This window comes from Argopecten irradians, unplaced genomic scaffold, assembly GCF_041381155.1.
Source record: "Argopecten irradians isolate NY unplaced genomic scaffold, Ai_NY scaffold_0969, whole genome shotgun sequence".
Lineage (NCBI taxonomy): Eukaryota > Metazoa > Mollusca > Bivalvia > Pectinida > Pectinidae > Argopecten > Argopecten irradians.
This window is the reverse complement of record NW_027188436.1, coordinates 530-21258: the sequence shown is the minus strand read 5'-3', so window position 1 is coordinate 21258 and position 20729 is coordinate 530. Positions and strand designations below refer to the sequence as shown.

General features: G+C 34.0%; 1 long non-coding RNA gene across 1 annotated transcript; it reads left to right on the top strand.

The window, feature by feature from the left end:
* Positions 1-16376: 16376 nt before the first annotated feature.
* On the top strand, positions 16377-20096 carry LOC138313835 (uncharacterized). The gene is made up of 3 exons (XR_011207271.1): positions 16377-16809; positions 18991-19053; positions 19774-20096. It is a non-coding gene; the product is annotated as an uncharacterized lncRNA (long non-coding RNA).
* Positions 20097-20729: the final 633 nt, after the last annotated feature.

The following is a 20729-nucleotide window of genomic DNA, read 5'->3' as shown; positions in this document are numbered from 1 at the left end:
CGAGAAAAAGGATATAAAAAAAAGGATTTTTCTGAATTGAAACTGTTAAATCATCAAGGTAATTGCCTTATAATTTCTTATTTATTTTATTTTTTTTTTAAAACAGATTATCGTCGACCCGGTTTCCAATGTTGATATGGTGGTTTTATCAACCATCGAAAAGAGAATATTTTATAACCCTCGGCCTTCGGCCTCCCCCCTGCCTCGGGTTATATCACTTCCTCAGGTTGATATACTAACCACCATATCAATCCTGGGGGAAACAGGAGGGGGTCGATACGAAATCCTGTTTATAATATAATATTACTTCCTTTCGGATTAGGGGTTAGGGTTAGGCTTAGTATTATTTGCTCTACAGTGGAATTGGAAATGGGAAAATTGGGAGGGACGAGGAATACTGGTTCTTGGTGGGACGTTGGTCAATATATTTCTCCTTTGTCCGTAGGTCGCAAGAAGAATGTAGTTGGAGGCGGGCTGGGTGGGCCCCCCCGCGCCCCCCCCCGGGGCGGTAAAATTCATTTCAAAGGCCTTGTGAGCTAGTATTATATAGAGGAAACTCTGCAAAGAGCTGCGTATTAGAAATGAATGAGATTTTTTTTATAAACTCTCCAGACAAGGAAGAGGACTGGCACTACTTTGCAGCACCACTTACGTGAACTGAGACGAACATTTCAATTAAGTAAATGGAAACAGTAACTAATAGCTCAAAATGTTGTAAATGAAAACAAGATGTCTATCTTGAATGAGAAATTTGAGGGGGAAAAAAAGAAAAAAGAAAAATGAAATTTTTTTCTTGTTGTGATTTGAATATTAATTAGGTTTAATATACCCCCCACAACGTTGATGATCTAAAAGAACTACTCCTTGGCATATCGCAGCCAAATTTATTCCCTAAAAACCTAAGATTAACCCCCAACCTTTCTACTTTTTGTGAGGATAATAAGATAAATACTTTGCAAGAGCCGATCGACCAAGTAAAAAGGCCTGGTTGACTTTGAACGTGATAAGATTAGAGTCAAGGTCAATTTCATATATAAAGAACCCTTTTTTTTAAGAAACTATATTTAAAAAAACCATTTTTCTCTATGCAGGTGATATGAACTCTGACATTTTTGAGAAAGATAAGAAGTAAGGCACTGATAACCTTCTGCTGTGGGAGATTCTTAATTTTCTTAGTTAGACCATAATCATAAAAGAAACCGACATGTTTTGTGATAAACTAAAAACCCCTCCTTGATAGATAATTATCTTCACTAATTCTAAAACCAATATTACTATAAACCACTGTGGTCATAGTGAGCTGCCATTAGCATGACAGCTTACATCCCTCAGAAGAGTCGTGTGATATTGTGTTTAAGTATTTGTTAATAAGACCGAAAGTAACCTTTTAGAAGCTACAATAACTTTGACATTAATGAGGATTATGTTTAAGAGTTCCTTTTTAACGTGGCTTCACCATGATTTCCAGGAGTCAAATCACGATTTCACAGAAATATGAAAGAGTCAAAAACGTTATGACAAAATAGACATGTGCTTCAAACTCAAGAGTCAAGTCCGATTCTGAGAGGTAAAAACATTACTCTACATGGGTCCTACTGGATGCCCTCTGATTATATGATGATGTAGACGATGATACTGGGTTGCAAGGTATGCTCTTGAGATGTCTAATAACGAGCACAGCACCATCCTAAACAAAAGTTGTCAAAGCAGAATCCACCACTCCTACCAAATATGAATTCTGATTACAATGGAACTGCTTTAAAAGAAGGCTAAGGACAGCTTGAAATTACATATATTTTTTTAACTTGTAGTAAACAGTGTATGGTTCGTAACTATCATATTATCTAAGGTATAATATCAGTTGTCGGAGCCTAATCAGGTCCTGTTCAGTAACTATAGTTGACCGTGGTTCAGTGTTGGATATAACCAACACACGACAGAAACCTAGTTCATGGGCACTTTTGATCGATGCTGCCATGGTATCATATTTCAGCAATATTTCAAGCTGTTTTGTGTCTGAATTAAATTGATTAATAGATTAAAAGCTGATTTCTTGAGTTTGTTAGTGATTTCTATTTATCATATGATTGTATAAAGACTTGATAAATTATAGAAATCTGCTTAATTGGTATCAAGCTTTATTGGTATGGATTTTTTGTTTTTAATCTTATTATGTGTAAATGCTCTACTTGTAGTATTTGTGATAAGGTTGTTTTTTCTATATGGATTTTATGTACTGTTATCATTTCATTTACTGCTGTTCTTTTACATGCTCTGTAGTGACGGAAGTGAAACAAATTAACTCTGATATATTGGAATGGAAAAAAGTCAAGTATCTTGTATGGTGTAGGGTCAAATTTCGGTGAAATTTTCAAGTTTACCAAATAATTTATTCACCCACGCTGTTATCTGTTTTCATGCTGTTTTGCTAATTTCTCTAGAATTGAAAACGAAAGTAATAATTTCGTACTTAAATGGACACAGCCCAACCGGTGAAATTACAGCACATTTACAACGTGTTTATTGCTAATTGGTATGTCAATGATATACATTGATTTGTTAATATCCAGCAAGTGGACCCGCGATGCTACTGCATTTACGAGAAAACCTTTTTTTTTTTTTGCTAGCCCTATCACCAAACACTAATCAACCAATTTGTATGGTGGGTTGTCCTATCTGCACTTCCTGGTTGAGTTACAAGGTTTTGGCCGTACATATTCGTCCTCTCTCACAAGTATCGGGAATACACAAGGAAACAAGTCTTGGAGGATTCTACAACACTGAGAGGTACACATTTGTTGAAATCTATTGAATTAATGCGTTTTGTTATTTTTAGCAAAGTGAGGTAATTAAATGTGTATTTATTATAAATGCTAAAGATTGTGCAGAATCTTAACATTTCCCAAGTTAAAAGGCTGAACTTAATGTCATTTAAAGTTAGGAAAATTGTACCAATATTTTGCAAATATAACTATGATTTAAGTAATATAAATTTCAAAGCATTTTAGTTTTGATAAAACAAAAATTTTTACTTCACGACCAGTACATCTGCATCACAACCTACAAACGGAGATAACTACAAGTTCAAAATCATGAATTGATGGTAAACTTATCACAACTGAAGGTTTTAAACCCTCGTTATCACATGCTAGTGATATCACGCAAAGGCCTACTATCATAGTAATAACTAAAGCTATTTGTTCTGTCCTATTATATGCCATTTGAGTAACCGCCGTTTCGTTTGTATATTATATAAAGATCTAAAAGGCTCAATGGTTTTAAAGATCATTTTTTACAAAATCAAATCCTGTCAAACGTATGATGGAAGTGTCTGGTATAGTTGTTCCCAGGTAAACATGATAGTACGTAAGGTTAGGTGATGAAAAGACACGTGATTCGAACATGCTGCACTCGTTTCCTTGAATATTGGGGGTCAAAAAATTATCAAGTAAACTCAAAAACAAAAGGCGTGCAATTTTAAGACATATGATTGAGCCATGATGCATTACGAGACTTTTTGAGTCTTTTTAGTTGTACAATGCATGCGCACTATCAATAGCTTTACACGTCCATGGTAATAGGTTTCAATAAAGCGTTGTGTTGGATGGATTCGATTGTTAATCACTTTTAAACTGATATTTAACGTAATTAAAGAAAAACCTTAGCTTTTGAAACAATTGAGGATGGTAGGATACAATTTTTAACTACCAGGGATGTTTTTCAGGAAGCATATTGAAGGGTGAACCAATCCACAAACATTAATACGTATTAATCTCCTCTGGGTCCGGCCATTATCTCCTCCCTCCCCCTCACCCCATACATTTATAAAAAAGCCGACATATAAATAATAATAAATTATTCATGAAAAGGTACAGGTTGTGTGTGTGCATCCTATAGGCTAGGTCTCTCTGTGGCTACAGCCTTTCTTGTCGTACACAGTCAATAGTTACATGATCACGAAAGGTGACTTTTCAAGCGCCGTCAACACTACGTTACTCCATTCATCAAGGTCACCATGACACCCACCGAAGAGGACAGAATACAAGGTCCGATGATTAAAGATATCCCTGCTCGTAGCACCATCTATGGGCTGCCCAATGAGGACACCAGTACACTATATCATTTTTTTAACCATTTCAGTTCTATTTTTACAACCTACCCAAATATGAAAAAAAAGTATTTCCTAAATGTTGAACCTGAGGAAATAATTATCACAACTAACAACCCATTCTACAGTTCAAGATGACTTCTCGTCTCTCTGTCGCGGTATTTCCCATATTCTTAATATGCCTATCAATATCAAAAGATAGACCATTTACTTTTCGGTACACCTTAAAGGGAAGTTTCATTGAAATGGATTTTATGGCGAAGAGATATTCAATTCACACGGTTTGGTATTTATCATGGTCATGAGAACCAAAACCCCTCTAATATAACATGCATTAACCGAAAAATGGTTAAATTATTACTCAATGCGACATCGAAAACTATCTTATTTAATCCTAAATAACTGGTAGAACTGACAGGAGAGTTGTTTTAACGCTAACTACACTTACCTGATTTCGATTATTTATCTTAATACATATGGTGGGAAATCCGTTTTGTTCCTATAAAGAATAATTTAGTCCTTTGGATGCGCATATTCCTTTTCCTTATTTTATCAGTTACTTTACATCAGTTACAGTTTATCTGCGTGTAGGTGTTCATTATCACTGTGGTTTATGGAGAGATTATGATATTTTAATCCCACCACAGGCTGGGTAAACATGGCTATGAACCAAGCGATTTGACTTCGAATGTTCTGATGAAGGGTTCATCAATGGCGTTAGAAGTCGCCATGACAACAACCATGAGGACAGAGTGTGGGCTTTTCAGTGTTGTAAGGATGAAAGGTGACGTTATATGACACACATTTACCAAACCCTAGGTAAAAATATTTTAATAATAATTTGGCTTATGAAATATCGATATGTGAAGCTACCAAAGAGGAATTTGGATTTAAAAGATTTTATATAATTATTATCATTGTTTTCGATTTTGTAAAAACATTAGTTTATCCTTCGCTAGTAAACGAAATAAAACTAACACCTTTTGAAACAAAATACTTCAAACGATATTTTCACTGGTAAATGTATGTGGGTCAATATTGAGTGAAAAATATCAAAAACTGATATTTTCAATTTGGTGAACAAATATCACATATAATTGCAACCATAACATTTTTTCACTGTGAAATGTAGTAAGATTTTAGGTTTGTAACAACAGACGTATTTTTGCGCTCTCTCAGCTGCACTACTCACACGTCTCTAACTAAATTTTGCTCATTTTCGCGCCCTCTATCATGCCATATTGTATATCAACATCCGTGGTCATAAGTTAAAGGTTCAACTTTTTCATTGGTCAATACCACACAGACATCATGTCCACAACGAAAAGAATTTTTAACGATCGCCATCTTTGTTTGACTCTCAATATTATATCAACATTTTATGTTTCATCGTATTGTTGCTTACCCTCTCACTCCTCCCTATTTTATATGTCTCATTTGTTTTGTTTAAGTGTATATTTGGTATATTCACAGCATGGAGAGTTTTTATGATTGCAAACCAGTTTTAAACAGAATATATATGTATCTGATCAAGTGATCGCGCGAGGTCACGAGCTAGCGATTTCTATAAAGATATTTATATATTATATGTATATCTATAATTATAGTGTTGATTTCTGCAGTTGTGCTTTCATCTGAACATACATTATCTCGCATGAACTCATCTCAATTTTTACAACGCATTTATAATTGTCTATGTTGTATCTTTGTTTATAAGGTATCATGCAATGTTTGTCTATTTGAAGTAATTTTTCACACCATAATTCATCAACACCTTATGGGTTACCGAAGAAAAAAAAATAAAACGCATAAAATTCCACCTTGTTATGGCACATATAAGTCTGACCAAATGCTATGTTGAGTCCACCTTAATAGACTGGCGTGTTTTTTGTTTTATATCAACATGTCGCAGTACTCATTAAAGATGATCCACCGCTGAAAAAAACAGTATTTTTTTCACTATCAAAAAACAGGAGCAGATGATTAGGTATTTTTTCTACCAGTTACAAAAGTTACTTAAATAACGACCATTACCAGCCATTGAAACAAGCTTGACCTTCTAATTTTACTTCAAGATGAAATGTATTAAAAATAATTAATTGCATCCCGAAAAAAATTTCGTGACACTATGTCCTATATGGAAAGATGTATTGATTACGCATGCACCGAAAGCAAAATATAATTATTTCATGTTATTTTTTGTGTTAATTAAGACATATAGGATACACGATTAAACACAATTATTGTTTCAATTGATAAGTATTGTTTATGCTCTGTCGGCGGTGGAGGCATCTTAAACGTACTCCTGATATGTTTTTTAAAATGAAAGAATAGAAAAAGGGAGTATAGAGAGTATTAATATCCAAAGAAGAGAGAAAAAAGGGGGACAGGGGTTCTGCAAGATCGTATTGAAGTCATATTTGGGCCATGTTTCCAAAATTATCAAATGTTATTGGTTTGATTTTCATCTATCTAATTATGTATTTTTATATTAGGTCTAATACGAAATGACTGTAACTGATATCTGGGTTTTGGAGAGGTGAACAGATATGACCGGGGATTTAAGCTTTCACAACCACATCATGATAATCAAAACATCCATGGATGGATCATGTCCATGACAATGATCACGCGTAGGTATCAAACAATATGGCAAACAAAATTATACAAAAATAAACGCGATTAATTTCTCTCTATTTCAAAACATAACAATAACCAATTAATTAAGTGATACCATCATTGGACCTATTAATATCATAAGTACATTTTGTATAACATCAATTCGAATTTGTGATATCACTTTACCAGCTGGATATAAACCGACACAACGATCTTATGCACACCCCCACTGGTTTTAGCTTTCAACATGTGTTAAGACGTGTTTTATGCAAATTGACAAACATGACACTTTAACGCAATAAAGCCAAAGATAAACGAAAATAAAAAATATTAATAAATTCAAAACGTTAAACGGCCCAATGTATGTATCTTTTTGAAATATTTCACTATTTAACAAATTTAAGTTTTTTCTCATATATATTTATATTCAATCATATGTAATATTTACAACATGTGATATATTGATACATGTCCAAATCAACAATAAGTATACAGCTATTTGCAATAATTAGATTAACTATGGTAACTGTACTTATATATCCATACATGCATGTTGGACGTCTTCATGCAAAAAGGGATATTGTGCTTAAGATTTTCTCATTGATAGTTTACATCCATAATAAAGTTACATTTGTTTCCAATTTTCTCTCCCTCTTTTTACAGCGGTAAGAGTAAAGCCCAGCTTCTTCTATGTTTTGTAATACAGATAGATACAGCCTTACCACCCAGTACAAAAGTTGAAATTGACCCCCTTTGTTTACAACAGGTAGATTACAAATACTCAATAGTAACAAAAGAAAACTTATTTCATATTCCCATCTGTCACCATTACGCATAAAAGAATCGATAGTGCATTGAAAGTTACCTCGAAGGTTTCATATTTTATTTGTATCAATTTAAAAAAGGAGGACCCAAAAGACTTTAACACAGGGCAACAGTCTCAATCTCTCTCTTCATCTAAATGGCGAATATTGTCTCCCTTCCATTTTCACAAAAATGGTACACCTTTCCTGTTTCATGATGATTTTAGCCTTCATCAATCTTAACATTAGTATAGCATAATAATCTCACAACTCCACCCTTAAAGTAGAAATTCTGAAGTACTTTCAGCTTTCATCGCCAGGAGTTGAATAGATCATAGGAGATGGTGTGCAATAAATGTTCGCCATGTTTCAAACAAGTTTTATTCAATTGTAAAAACGTCGTTCAGATTTTCCTTTACCAGTTAGTTTTAGTTTTATATTTGACTAAATAATAAATAACTTTGTTTCTAAAATACTTGTGTTACTTCTGTATCATTATTTTATAAACTGAAATTTATCACTTAATTTGAAGAAATCTCTGTTGGTACATTATTTTGCACTCATGATATTTGTTTTCCAGTGCCTTGATATGGCATTTATGAAGGCCAATGATATTCTAAAAATATAATATCAACATCATATTTTTCGGTAAACCTTTCAGCAGACATAAATTCTTCGTTTTTCTAACAGATCATTAACAAAGAAAACTAACTTTCTACTTACTTTATTGATGTCAGTATGACCAGATAGGTTGAGAAATAATCATTTATATTGTACAATAGAACAAACCTAAGTTAGAAAGATACGTACATTAGACCTTTCGAAACTATATACTTACTAGAACCATTTCCCATATTTGTATTCCAAAATGTATCAGTTAGATCCATTGATTAATTTAAGTAGTTTTCTGAGTTTCAATTGTTTTTGGATGTAATTTATTTTTAATCTTTCGGTAATATGTTAAGATGAAAATAGATATCAATTTAATACGTTAAACGCCCACTGCAATTCTGAAGCAACATTTCGTTAAGATAATATATATATTTCTTTTTTTGATCAACAAGAGACACGATTATAAATTCATAATCCTTTAAAAGTTTAAATTCCTATCTTTTAATGCACTCGAATTAAAGTCAAGTCCAGAGAAATGTCGTTATACATATACTTCCTAAAATGTACAGTACAAATAAACTTCCTGACTAGTGTATTTCATGTCTTAATTGCATGAGAGCCGCATATTTGACTTCATGGTTTGTGATTATGTGGAAGGTATCGCGCGCTCGACCAATAGGGTGTGGTAGATTCATGCATCTATTTGACAGATTTAAGTGAATAAAGAATTTTCCAATGTTTTTTCTTTTGATTTTCAAAAACAAAAAATGTTGTAGAGAGTATAAAAAATGCAGAAGCAACTCTTTCCGAATGCTACAATATTCTCCAAACATAAAATTCATAAACATTACTATTTCAATTTCCAAACAATTTTTATTGACAAAAGTGAATGGACTAGACAGACAGGCATTGTTTATAGATTTCTTCTAGTCACGAACATTCAAGAACAGTATTACAAAAAAAAACCCAAAATAAACATCTAATTCCAAAAGAAGGACATAACTCCAAGATGATTATTACTTTAATGAAAATGTTCTCAATAGACAACAAAAATTACTATTTTCATAACATATAAATCATGTACATAATACCTTAAATAAAAAAAATAATCTACTTTTATATTGTAAATCTAATTTGCAAATTCACAATTAAATAGACCATCCACTGATCATAACGAGGCCAGGAGACTCAGTTACACCACATACGTGCTAGTGGAATTATGGTGTATTTAATTATTTACATTTCAAAAGTATGTTACCCCTTTCTAAACATAAAATTCATATTGAAGGTTTTACTTAGTATGTCAAAATAATTGATTTTTCTTTATTTTCACGGCAAAATACAGCTTCTTGATTGGTTTTATTAACTTTTTCTTCGTACATTCTTGTATTACTATGAAAAAACATTTAAGCTCCGCCCACTGATAACGATTGAATGTTGTCTCATGCACGAACTTTGGCAACAAAACTGCTAAATGAGATTGATATTAAATTGTTGAACCAGATATATCTGTTTTTTTTCTTAAAAGCATTCTTTAAGTTCATTCTTCTGAACGTCAATTATAACATGTCATATTACTCGACGTTGACGTCAAAGTCGCCGTCGTCTGCTTGTTGGTTAGGTACTTTCACAATCACAATTGAATTGGAGCTTGGTGACGTTTTTGGATTTAACATAGGCTTAGAGGAAGATAAGATGTCCGAAGATTTCAACAATGATTTGGCAACAATAGACTTTTTGCATATGGAACTTGAACAAATTGGGTCGCATGTTTTCTATTGCTGAAGCAAAACGAGAAATCGAATTAGCGGTCTCCGACATTTCAGAGCCTATTGAGATGTCGGTAATTCATGAAAAAGGAAAAAAAAAGCGGTTCAGAAAAATGTCGAATGAGGAATTGAGAGAAAATGGAAGAAAGGTAGAAGGTCAAAATCGACTCAACTGAACACTAAGTTGGGGATTAAAATGCTGCGAGGTAAGGGCAAGGCTTTCAGTTTACTTGTTGACAGTTTTAAATGTTAGTCCGAATTTTCTGACAATCTTGCTACTGTATATTATAATATCGCCTGTAATAAAAAATCATTTTAAAAAAATACGCGAATGTGACATTAGAAATTTATCAGTGTTCAATATAGGCCTATATATGAAATTACTACGTTACCATAAAAAATGTCGGGTTTGCAATATTTAATGTAAATTCAGGCAAGGACTCGGATCTCGTTTATTTACAAGCAAAGTACTGCATAACCCAACATTTTTTTCAGACTGGAGTCTGGAATCAAATGGGAAACAGCTTCATATAGAAAGTTATATCAAAGGAGGCACTTTTATGCTGAAGCTACACCAATTACATGTTCAAAAACAGAGCAAAAGTCATGGGAACAGATATCGATATGGCAAGTGAATAACCATTAAAAAATACTCCAGTGAAACGCTCGAGGTGCCCATCAGCAGGCATCTATGCATTTTTAAAACTTCACATGAACAATTGTCCGTGGATCTGGAATTTAAAACTGCCAATCAAAATGTTGGACGGAAAGTTGAAACACAACGTCCAGCGTGGGTTAATGAGGACAAATAAACATAAACAGATGATTTCTAAGGCCGATTTGGAGAACACCTGCCTGGATCCAGAAAGTCATGTCCTCCTACGATATCTAGTGTGGTTTGATTTGGCTGTCCTGTTTGTGTCGTGTGGTCCTCGAATTCCACCAACAATTACCAACAAATTCATTCAGTTTCAATATGAACGAAAATCAACGGAAATAAAACAGAAAAAAAAACATACAAAGTTGACTGGGGAGCACAGAAGCACCAGCTGACAAAAAATGTACTCAACAGGCGAAAAAAACTGCCCTGTACATCTGCTACGCTTCATTAAAAAACAGATCCCAAAGCGATATCACTTCTCAATTATTGTAGAAAAAATGGCGGCAGAATGCCTATCCCGCGAGGAAATTTGGTACTCTGACAAACATTTCTAGAAATGCAAAGTGTTCCAAGAAATATACAGCACATTGTCTCCGAGCAATATCCATTCAAGCTATGAATGACGGCGGACATGAACTTGACATTATATAGGAATGAAAGCTCTCTATCCGAAGCTACTCCAGGGACTGTTCCTCTGATCAGAAAGCTCACATAAGGAACACTTTATCTGCTTTATCAGGTGGATCTTCAGGTTCACATGCTCCTGGTACCCAAGTCATCAACACTTGCCGAACCTGTGTTTACATCACAACCAGCGGTACCCGCGGTTCGCAGTGACATGTGCTCTGGGGCGCGCCTCCACCTAACACAAATATCCAACGTTGCTCCACTTGTTCCTGCCCTTAATCCACAATATTCAGCCTCTCACAGTCGAGAACACTTTGTCTGCTGGATTTTTATCCCATTCCACATTCAGTAAATTGTATATTTTCCTTTTGAAAGACAGACCAGGCTAATGTCATTGTTCCTAACCTGAATATACCGGTAGGCCTAAGTACATGTTGACACTAAAAAGTGCACGTCGAAACACGTCACAATGTAGTGGCATTGTCCCCGTAATATATTAATTTTGTTTAAGCATTGACGTTACTTTTTTAACTTCATAGGGGTATGAAAGAAATTTTGTTTGCAAACTGTGTGAATCCGCGTAGCGAATTCTCACAAAAGTTTGCTAACAAAATTTAATTTCATAACCCGATGAAGTTTAAAAATAAGTTACATCAATGCTTATAATTATTTTTTCAGACTACTTGATAAACATTAAATACGTTTAAAAATGTAGGCTTCTATTGATTTTCCAATGGATTATCTTTTCTAAATCAATACGCAACGTCGACGTCCTCTATTGTGACGTCATGATTACGTCCGGATTTTCGCACCAATAGTATAATGAAGAAAAAGAATGTGCCAATCAGAGAGTTGGATTTCGTATGAAAACAAATAAAAATTAATTACTAGATTTGATCGCGATCAAAACACGGGATTTCCACCTATGTAATGATATAAGTACAAAGATATTCTGAATAAAGTTGTTGTACTTGAAGCCTTTTACCAAACTACAGTTGTGTCATGGACGTGAGGTTGGGTTAGGGAACTCGCTCTACATGTCTTGATTCTTCACAACAACAAAAAAACACATATGTTTGTTATGAAGATCTTCGACCAATGGAGAATAACTCGTACAATTAGAGTGACGATTATCTCCGTTTGGCCACATAATGTAAGCTCATCACATTCGTACATTCAACGCACAAAATCGCCGAAAGGAGCAATAACCGATCGAAATAAAGAATGGCGGGACGAATAACTTAGATGAATGATGATTACAAAACTATATATATCCAGTTGCATATTGGTAAACACGTATCCTTCCTTCTATCTGTTAAAGTAGTCTTGTGAAAAATTCAAGTTCCTATTTAGTGGGATTTTAATTGAAAAGTTTTGGTGTATTCATGTTATGTACATGTATATATTTGAAACTAACATAAACTGATTTTGTCATAGCAATATGTACTTGCTGGCGGATTAGGTTTGGTACATGTACATGTACAAGTAGACAAAAAGGGACAGGAGAATCAAACCAAAAATTGATTTTTGAAAATCTCCTTTTTGGGTAAAAAAAATTCATATATGGAATGAATGGATTAAAAAAAATCATAGCGGATATGAATAGCAGAGGTTTTCTACATATCTCATGGTGCTCATTAGCAATTTATCTTGTGATTTATGTCGTACCGACGTTATCTTGGACAAAGGGAAATAACTCATACGATATTGTCGTATTGATAAGCTGATCAATTCATGAGAATGTAATATTCATAGTGTCTTCATAAGCATCATATGGTGAAGAAACACTCAGAATGTAAATATAGCGATGTGAATGTTTTGGAGTGTGCTGATTGGATATATTCATTGTGCATCAGTTTCAAATTTTAATGTTTAATGTGTGGGTTAGGCAAAAAATGTACATGTAGATGTAAAATTTGTAAAGGAATTTTGAAATAATTGTAATTCTGTTTCTGACAGGGAATCTCGAGATTCCAAATAATTTGGCTTTAATAAGTATTGTATATTAATATTGTGTCGCATAGGTTCAAAACCCCTGTGCCTGTAATTCACACGCGGCCATGCATGCTCCCTTGTACAAATTTAGTCTATTACCTGTATATTTCAACTTCATTTATGGATATCCATCAGTCATATATGTATCAACAAGCAGCGGCGTAGGAAGCGGGAGGGGGGGGGGCAATTAGCTGGGTGCGGGGCGCGAGGGAGGGGGGGGGGGGTGCTACGAAATATTGAGGATCTTTGCCCCCTTCCCCCCATTACGTTTCATCTTCTTACACCACTGACAAGAGTTAGACCTATTCTCAGAAAACTACCAAGGGCGTAATGCTCGACGTACATGTGTCATTGAGTAATACTCACAAAGATATTTTGGCGAAATCACATATTTAGCGATTATCGATGACATAATCAGGTATATCAGTATTAATTCTAAACAGTATCAAGGAAATTATAAGAGTGCATGGGAGTATGTGCGCCTACATCCTAGATAGATACTCCGAGATTCAAAATTTAGTTTAAACAGTACTGATTTTATTCAAAATTTGTTTATGTGACCACATCAAAGTAACTTTGGGAATGGTGTACGAAACGAACTCTCTGTTTCCGCTGTGGTGCAATTCATTGTAACAAAAATTCAATACACTTCAGACAGAATTGATTTTTTCATCGTAGTATGTCTTCTACACACATTTTCAAATGAAAGAACAAACTAAGAAGTGATATATAACTATACATGTATCAATTACTCAAATTCTGGATTTCTTCTATTCGCATTCAAAATGCCAGTCAAGTAGCTTTTCTACTACATTTGTACTTCAACTACAATTAGAAGACAAAGCGAAAATGTCAAGATTGAAAGAAGGGGGTGGGGTTAGAAAATCTTGAGAACCCTTGCCCCCTCATTACGTTACAACTTCCTGCGCCACTGCTATTTCAAATTACACGAAAGTATATATTATGTGATTGGCGAAAAACAATTTCTAGGGATATTTTAATTTTCTTATCGCTTCCTATTGAACGTTTTACGAAGTTATAAATCTACTTTGTATATAGTGGTGCCTTGTCTTACGTGACGATGATTGTTTCAAAGCTTTTTATTTTTTTAATCTGTAACTGTATGCTAACAAATCTTTGGTACAAAATGTGTCAACAAGTCACACCTGTAGGTCCGTTTGAAGTTGATATTGTTTGCGCTCTCTATGAAGTCAACATTGTTTGCGCTTTGCGCTACACCTACACATGGGAGTCAAGTTTTTGGATATCGTTACAGAATGCTATTTAGCATTTGAGGAGGAGCTTGAATACAGTTCACTGTATTTCGTTACCAAATTGATCATAAGTAGGACTATTTATCATTTTGATGATTTCAGTATCAATTCATATATTTATTACTAGGAAGAGTAGATCCGTGTGACTTGTACGTATTGTTATATACGGTACACATAACATGTCTGGGGTTTGAAAATCTAAAGAAACTAGAACGAAAAAAAAATGAAATTCTGTAAATGAATATTGAGAGTAAGATCTAGCACCCATGATATCTAATATTTTTATGGAGGCGTGTATACGTTCCCATGATCACCGGAACACCATACATGTACCTTGGCAATCCTATCGACAATCTCCATAACATTGTAACGCACGTTGTGTATTGTGCAGAAGTTACACCAACTAGTTTCTGGTATAAAGGTACTGCTAGTACCGTTAGCTTACAAACAACGAATCTAGTTGCATGGGCGTTGAAAGCGGATGGGGGGCAATTCCCCCCGTTACCCAGGATGAGGGGGCAAACATGTCTTTTTGCCCCCCCCCATTTTCGCCGAGTGAAATGTTATAAAAATGCACATTTGAAAGAAAAAGGGGTCCTCCTGCACATTTTTGTACGTCATTCTAGAAAATTTTCCGCTGCGCGACGCGTTTCCTTAAACGTTCTAAAATCATGTAATGTTCAAACTTTTAATAATTAAAATTCAATACACTCGAAATATTGTGGACCTTTGCCCCTCCCCATAACGTTTCATCTTTCTACGGCACTTGGTTGTATATACACTTGATTGTTAGCGAAATTAATCTGATCCACATCATAAATGTATATAATTGCCGACATTCAAACGAATATGGAAAGAATATAAGATTCTGCTTCAGGCATCGCGGTATTTTTACAAAATGTCATCTAGCCTAACGTTAACAGCTCAGAAGATTAATCAGCACAAGGACGTGGATCCTTGATCAATATAACATTCTACGACCAAATCTGATTATATAGAGCTATTTTTTTTTTATCAATATCAAATATCTACAGTTACAGTGCGCCTAATATTCATCCTATTGGAAATAGATACATGTAAATCTATCATAGCGTCCCACTGGAACAAATTTTGAGATAAATGGCCACGATCTTTTGACTGTCGACTGAGTCAAGCAGACGCATGTTTTATGCATCAAAACTATTAATTTTCATTGTAGTGAATGATAATAATACAGATACTGCCAACTTACGCTGAATCAGTGTGGACAATAAAATTGAGTGCTTGCAAACGAATGCAACTTCAGTATTGTAGGGGAGGTAACTCTAAGTTCAAATAGGGTTAAAGTTGAAAAAAAAGTTTTAAAATATATATATACTATGCTATAATAGATAACAAAAAATAACAAATCAGCGTAAAACAGAATAGATATACATATCATTTTTTTGGAAAATATTTAAAAATAAAATAAGATTTATAAAAATAAAGATTGATATTCCAAGTTATTATTTCATACCATGTATTTTTCATTTATAGTTGGAGCCAAGTGCATGCAATTATTTTAACAGTCATTTTTAACATTTTTCATGAAAAAGAGAACGATATATAGATCTTAATTGTGGTTAAGCAATACAGTGATTATCACCGCGAGATCCACATAATGCATTTGGTCTAGGCCTAACATAGGTACTTGACACATTATTAGTATATAACTAGGCCTACATATATAACATAACTATATATACTATGACTAAATTGTGACTGTAGTATATATAACGTACGGTGTACAATGTATAGTCTGCTTGACTTACAGTTAGTAAAGCGCGGCCATTAATGAGCATTCCTTACAATATATTTCAATTACTTATACTTCGAATTACTTGGTAATTAGTATTCACACAAAGTTTTTAACTTTAGGCATTGGGCATTTTTTTCCGTTTTAAAAGTGATTTTGAGCGCAAGTTACGCGGGAACCCATCTTAAATTGTTTTCTATATGATGCTGCCATCTGCGAATAATCTTAGTGTGGTGGACTGCATGTATTCGTGTAAGTCGTTGATGTATATATGAGGAAGAGAAAATTAGGCCCAAATATGTTTCCTGAGAGGTAAAAAATCATTTTAAAATGTAGGAAGGGAAGCAACTCTCATAGGCGCCACATCTGGAACTCCTCTAGTTTTGTTAACAGTCTTGAGGTAGTCCGAATAGGTTTTGCCCACTTCAGACTCATCAGCGCCATTTTTGCGAAACATAACTGCATATTCATACCTACATTGTAGCTTCTAGGCTACTAGTCTACACTAGTAATTTGTCTTTCCCAAGAGCCGACATTATTTTGGAAAGGGATAGCTCCATTATATTGGTTAGTATTTTGTGACACTGGTTGAACATTTTTGCGATACAGTCATACTCGTGCCCTCGTGCTATGTTAAAGCTACCCGATTCATAATTACCTCAGCCCCTATTAACATTAGGCCTACATGGCATCGTGCAGTGCTCTTTTTACCCGACTTAGGCTACAGGGCGTCGTTCCCAATGATGAGATACGTGTAAAATAGACGTGACCTATATAGTATAAGCTTAGGCTATCTAGATAACGAGGCCATGTGACTGAATTCATGCCTCTGCTCTCGTTGCCCCTTTGTTGATGTACTGTAGTACATGTTTACTAAACTACTGTAGCAGGTTTTAATTGTACATTCATATAGTGATATGATTTAATGTTTAAAGTGTACCTCATTTCTCAGTAATGACACCAATGATGCATCATATATTGCTTCGTTTTATGCAATTATTTCTGTTCTTTTCTCTGAAACATAACTTTGAAATTGATAACTTGGTCTGAAATGTGTGAATCCCTGGAAATGTGTGTGTGCAACAAATACTGTTTATGCTATAATGATTAATCATGGTGTTTTTTTAAGGCGTAAGGCCCCCTCAAAGAAAATTTTATTGAATAATGAAACTTAAGATATAAACACTCAACAGAAATAGAAAAAATATAGTTGCCTCACATTATCTTTTTATTTAATCTGATATCAGATGCAAATTGCTCTTTGTTAAGGCTTAGTTAAGTGATATTTCCCCATCTTTATTTCTTGTTTGTACTATACTTTAATACTAATATCATGTAACTTGAATGATTCATAATTATGTTTGTAATATATATATTTTTACATTGATTTTTTTTTTATGATGTTCTTATACATAACATATTGGAACTAGGTGAATGCCACAGAAAACTGAATTTGAATCATTGAAATATAATATATCATTATGTGGTCTTCTGGGGCTACTGAATTACCGTAGGTACTGTTTTGAAAACACTTGTACAATTTTTACAGTAAAATGTTATCATATTCAGTATAACTCAGTATAATAAAGGCAACTACATCGCATTTATATAGTAAAATCACAAAAAAACATATACATGGATATTAATTGTTTCTGATACTTATACTTTTTTTCTCGCTGGGTATCAATTTGAGTACACATCATGTGATGAAACTAGAAGTTGCGACATACACTATTAATCATTCCAACAGGAAAATGATCACTGTAATATTACAAAAACAAAGCATCAAAATAATGTTTGTATGCACTTCTTCAAAACAAAAACAAAAAAAACAAAAAAAAGTTGACACCATCATGCAAGCAACAAATGCCATATAAGAGAAATCTGTGTTTATTGATATCAATTTAACCACAATGCATTAGTATATATTATATGCTATACAATATCAAGGATCTAGATCCTTGATAATATTGACAGAAAGTCAAACCCTATATATATGCTGCTGGTGCACAGTCAATTAGACATCAGATAAAATACAGTCGACGGTACATGTACTATAATTTCAACAACAATATTGCGTATTGAATCAATGGACACCATTACTTGATTCAAGATGGCCACAAAACAATTTCTGTGGTCAAGAATTAGTAATGTATAGTGCAATATTATCTTGCCATTGACAATTTCTGGTCGCTGGTTTTTCTCCAGTTACTTAGGCTTTCCTCCACCAACAAACTTGGCAAGTCCTTACATGACCCTGGCTAGCGCTGTTAACAACTTTATAGGGCGTTAATTAAATTAATAGACCCACACCCATATTTTTTAGTGGATTTTGAAAGTTAATGTGAAATGATTCTAATTATACTGAAACTTGTTCAAGATAAACTTTGTATTTATCAAAACTCTTCAAGACAAAAATTGTGGAGACATTTTCTGTGATTGTGTAAAAATTATGGGTAGTCACTTAGTGACTAATGACTAGTCACAGGGAATAACCACACTACTTGATACATTTATCATTATGTACACTGAGATAAGTCTTGTACTGGTAATATGTCTTTGACAATGAAAAATAACCTGTTACAGCATCTATAGTGTACCGGTATTGAATATTTAACGACACCCTAAAATATTTCATATAGTTGTTGTATTTATAGACAAACTTCTGTTATTAGTAGTATGAAATGCCTATTTGCGAAAAACTGATCAAATTTTTATTTTTGAAAGGTTGATGTTGATGTTTTTCAGAGTTTTTGACATTACTTACCAGTAATATCAACATTCTGAGTTTGAGGAGGACTCACTTTCTTGGTAAGATTTCTTCTGTCATTGTATAATTTCGGAACTAAATACTATATTAAATAATAACTTGCTTGCCGAATTGATTGTTATAACTAATATTCATTTCATATCATACGATTAATACATTCTATCTCCAAGGAACTAATTGATAAAGTCTTGTGTTATTCATATTACTCCGAGCGTTATTACTGCACACTACTAGTAATAAGTGAAAAGGAAATAAACGGACACAGACAGGCATTTGTCTCTATATCCATATCTAAATTACTCTAACAGAATTTGATCTAATAATTTTAAAAGTTTGTTTTATTTAAATTACCATATTCTGATATTGTGTCCGAAAACAACATATGAAAAATTCCTTATTGGTCCTTCATTTATAGTTATCATTCTAGGAAAGTGAATGAGTTTCCTATTCCATGGTGGCCCCCGAACACGATAGATATAGTCTTCTGTTTCAAATGATAATACTAATTTATAAGATATTGATACATTGTTTCAAAATGTTTGTTTATTGGTATACCATATTTCTCACAATAAATAAATGACTAGCTGATCTATACATCATCAAAGTACTATGTAATACTGCAGATTCATATCCTTCATAGAAACAGATGAATAATAAGTCAAGATATTACATAAAAGGTGAATGGTTTGAACTATGTTTGCACTTTTGTGCTTCAGTAAACAATCTTTATTACACGTCATATCTTTTTGTTCTAATTCCAGGTTTATCGGTAAGCATTTCGGTCTGATGCAGAAATTATGGTTCGTATTGCTGGTAATGTATGATCAATATTCAATTTTAATTGAAAATTGATTGCTTTAAAGATTATGAATGGTAACAGCCTTGGTTGAATGAGAAAAGTTCAGATCCTTTAATCGACCCAATAAGCGCCCTATCCCTATAAGTACCTCTCCGATTTTTTAGGCTCCAATTTCACTTACTTTGAATTAAATTCATGCTCAAAATATGAAAATTTTGTTGGTTTCCTAACTGATTTCTTTTGCAGATTGATTTATGGATTAATTTCTACAATATTTTTAGCTCACCTGGCCCGATGGTGCGGCGTCAGAATGGCTCGGGTAGTCAAATCGACTTTTTGTCCGTGTGTCACGTCCGTCCTTCCATCCGGTCCTTATCGTCCTTCCCGTCCTTCCCAGTTAACAAATTCTTGTTATTAGCTATTTATCTAAGTAATGCAACTGGAAGGGATCCTTTTCTCAAAGTTCATATTGTAAGGTTTCCCATATTGCCGCTAGTTGTGCATATTGCACTATTTGTGGACCCAATCGGTTAACTAGATGGCCGACAGGCAGCCATGCATGGTTTTTGATATCTTAAAGTTTGTTATCGCTATTTTACTCAGAAAGTACTTGGAAGAGATCTTTCTCGAAAATGTTCTTATGTAGGTTCCCCTAGGGCCCTAGTTGTGCATATTGCATTTTGGGACCAATCGGTTAACAAGATGGCCGCCAGGCAGCCATCTTGGATTTTGATACTTAAAGTTTGTTATCGCTATTTCTCAGAAAGTACTGAAGGGATCTTTCTCAAATTTCATATGTAGGTTCCCCTAGGGCCCTAGTTGTGCATATTTGCATTTTGGGACCAATCGGTTAACAAGATGGCCGCCAGGCAGCCATCTTGGATTTTAATACTTAAAGTTTGTTATCGCTATTTCTCA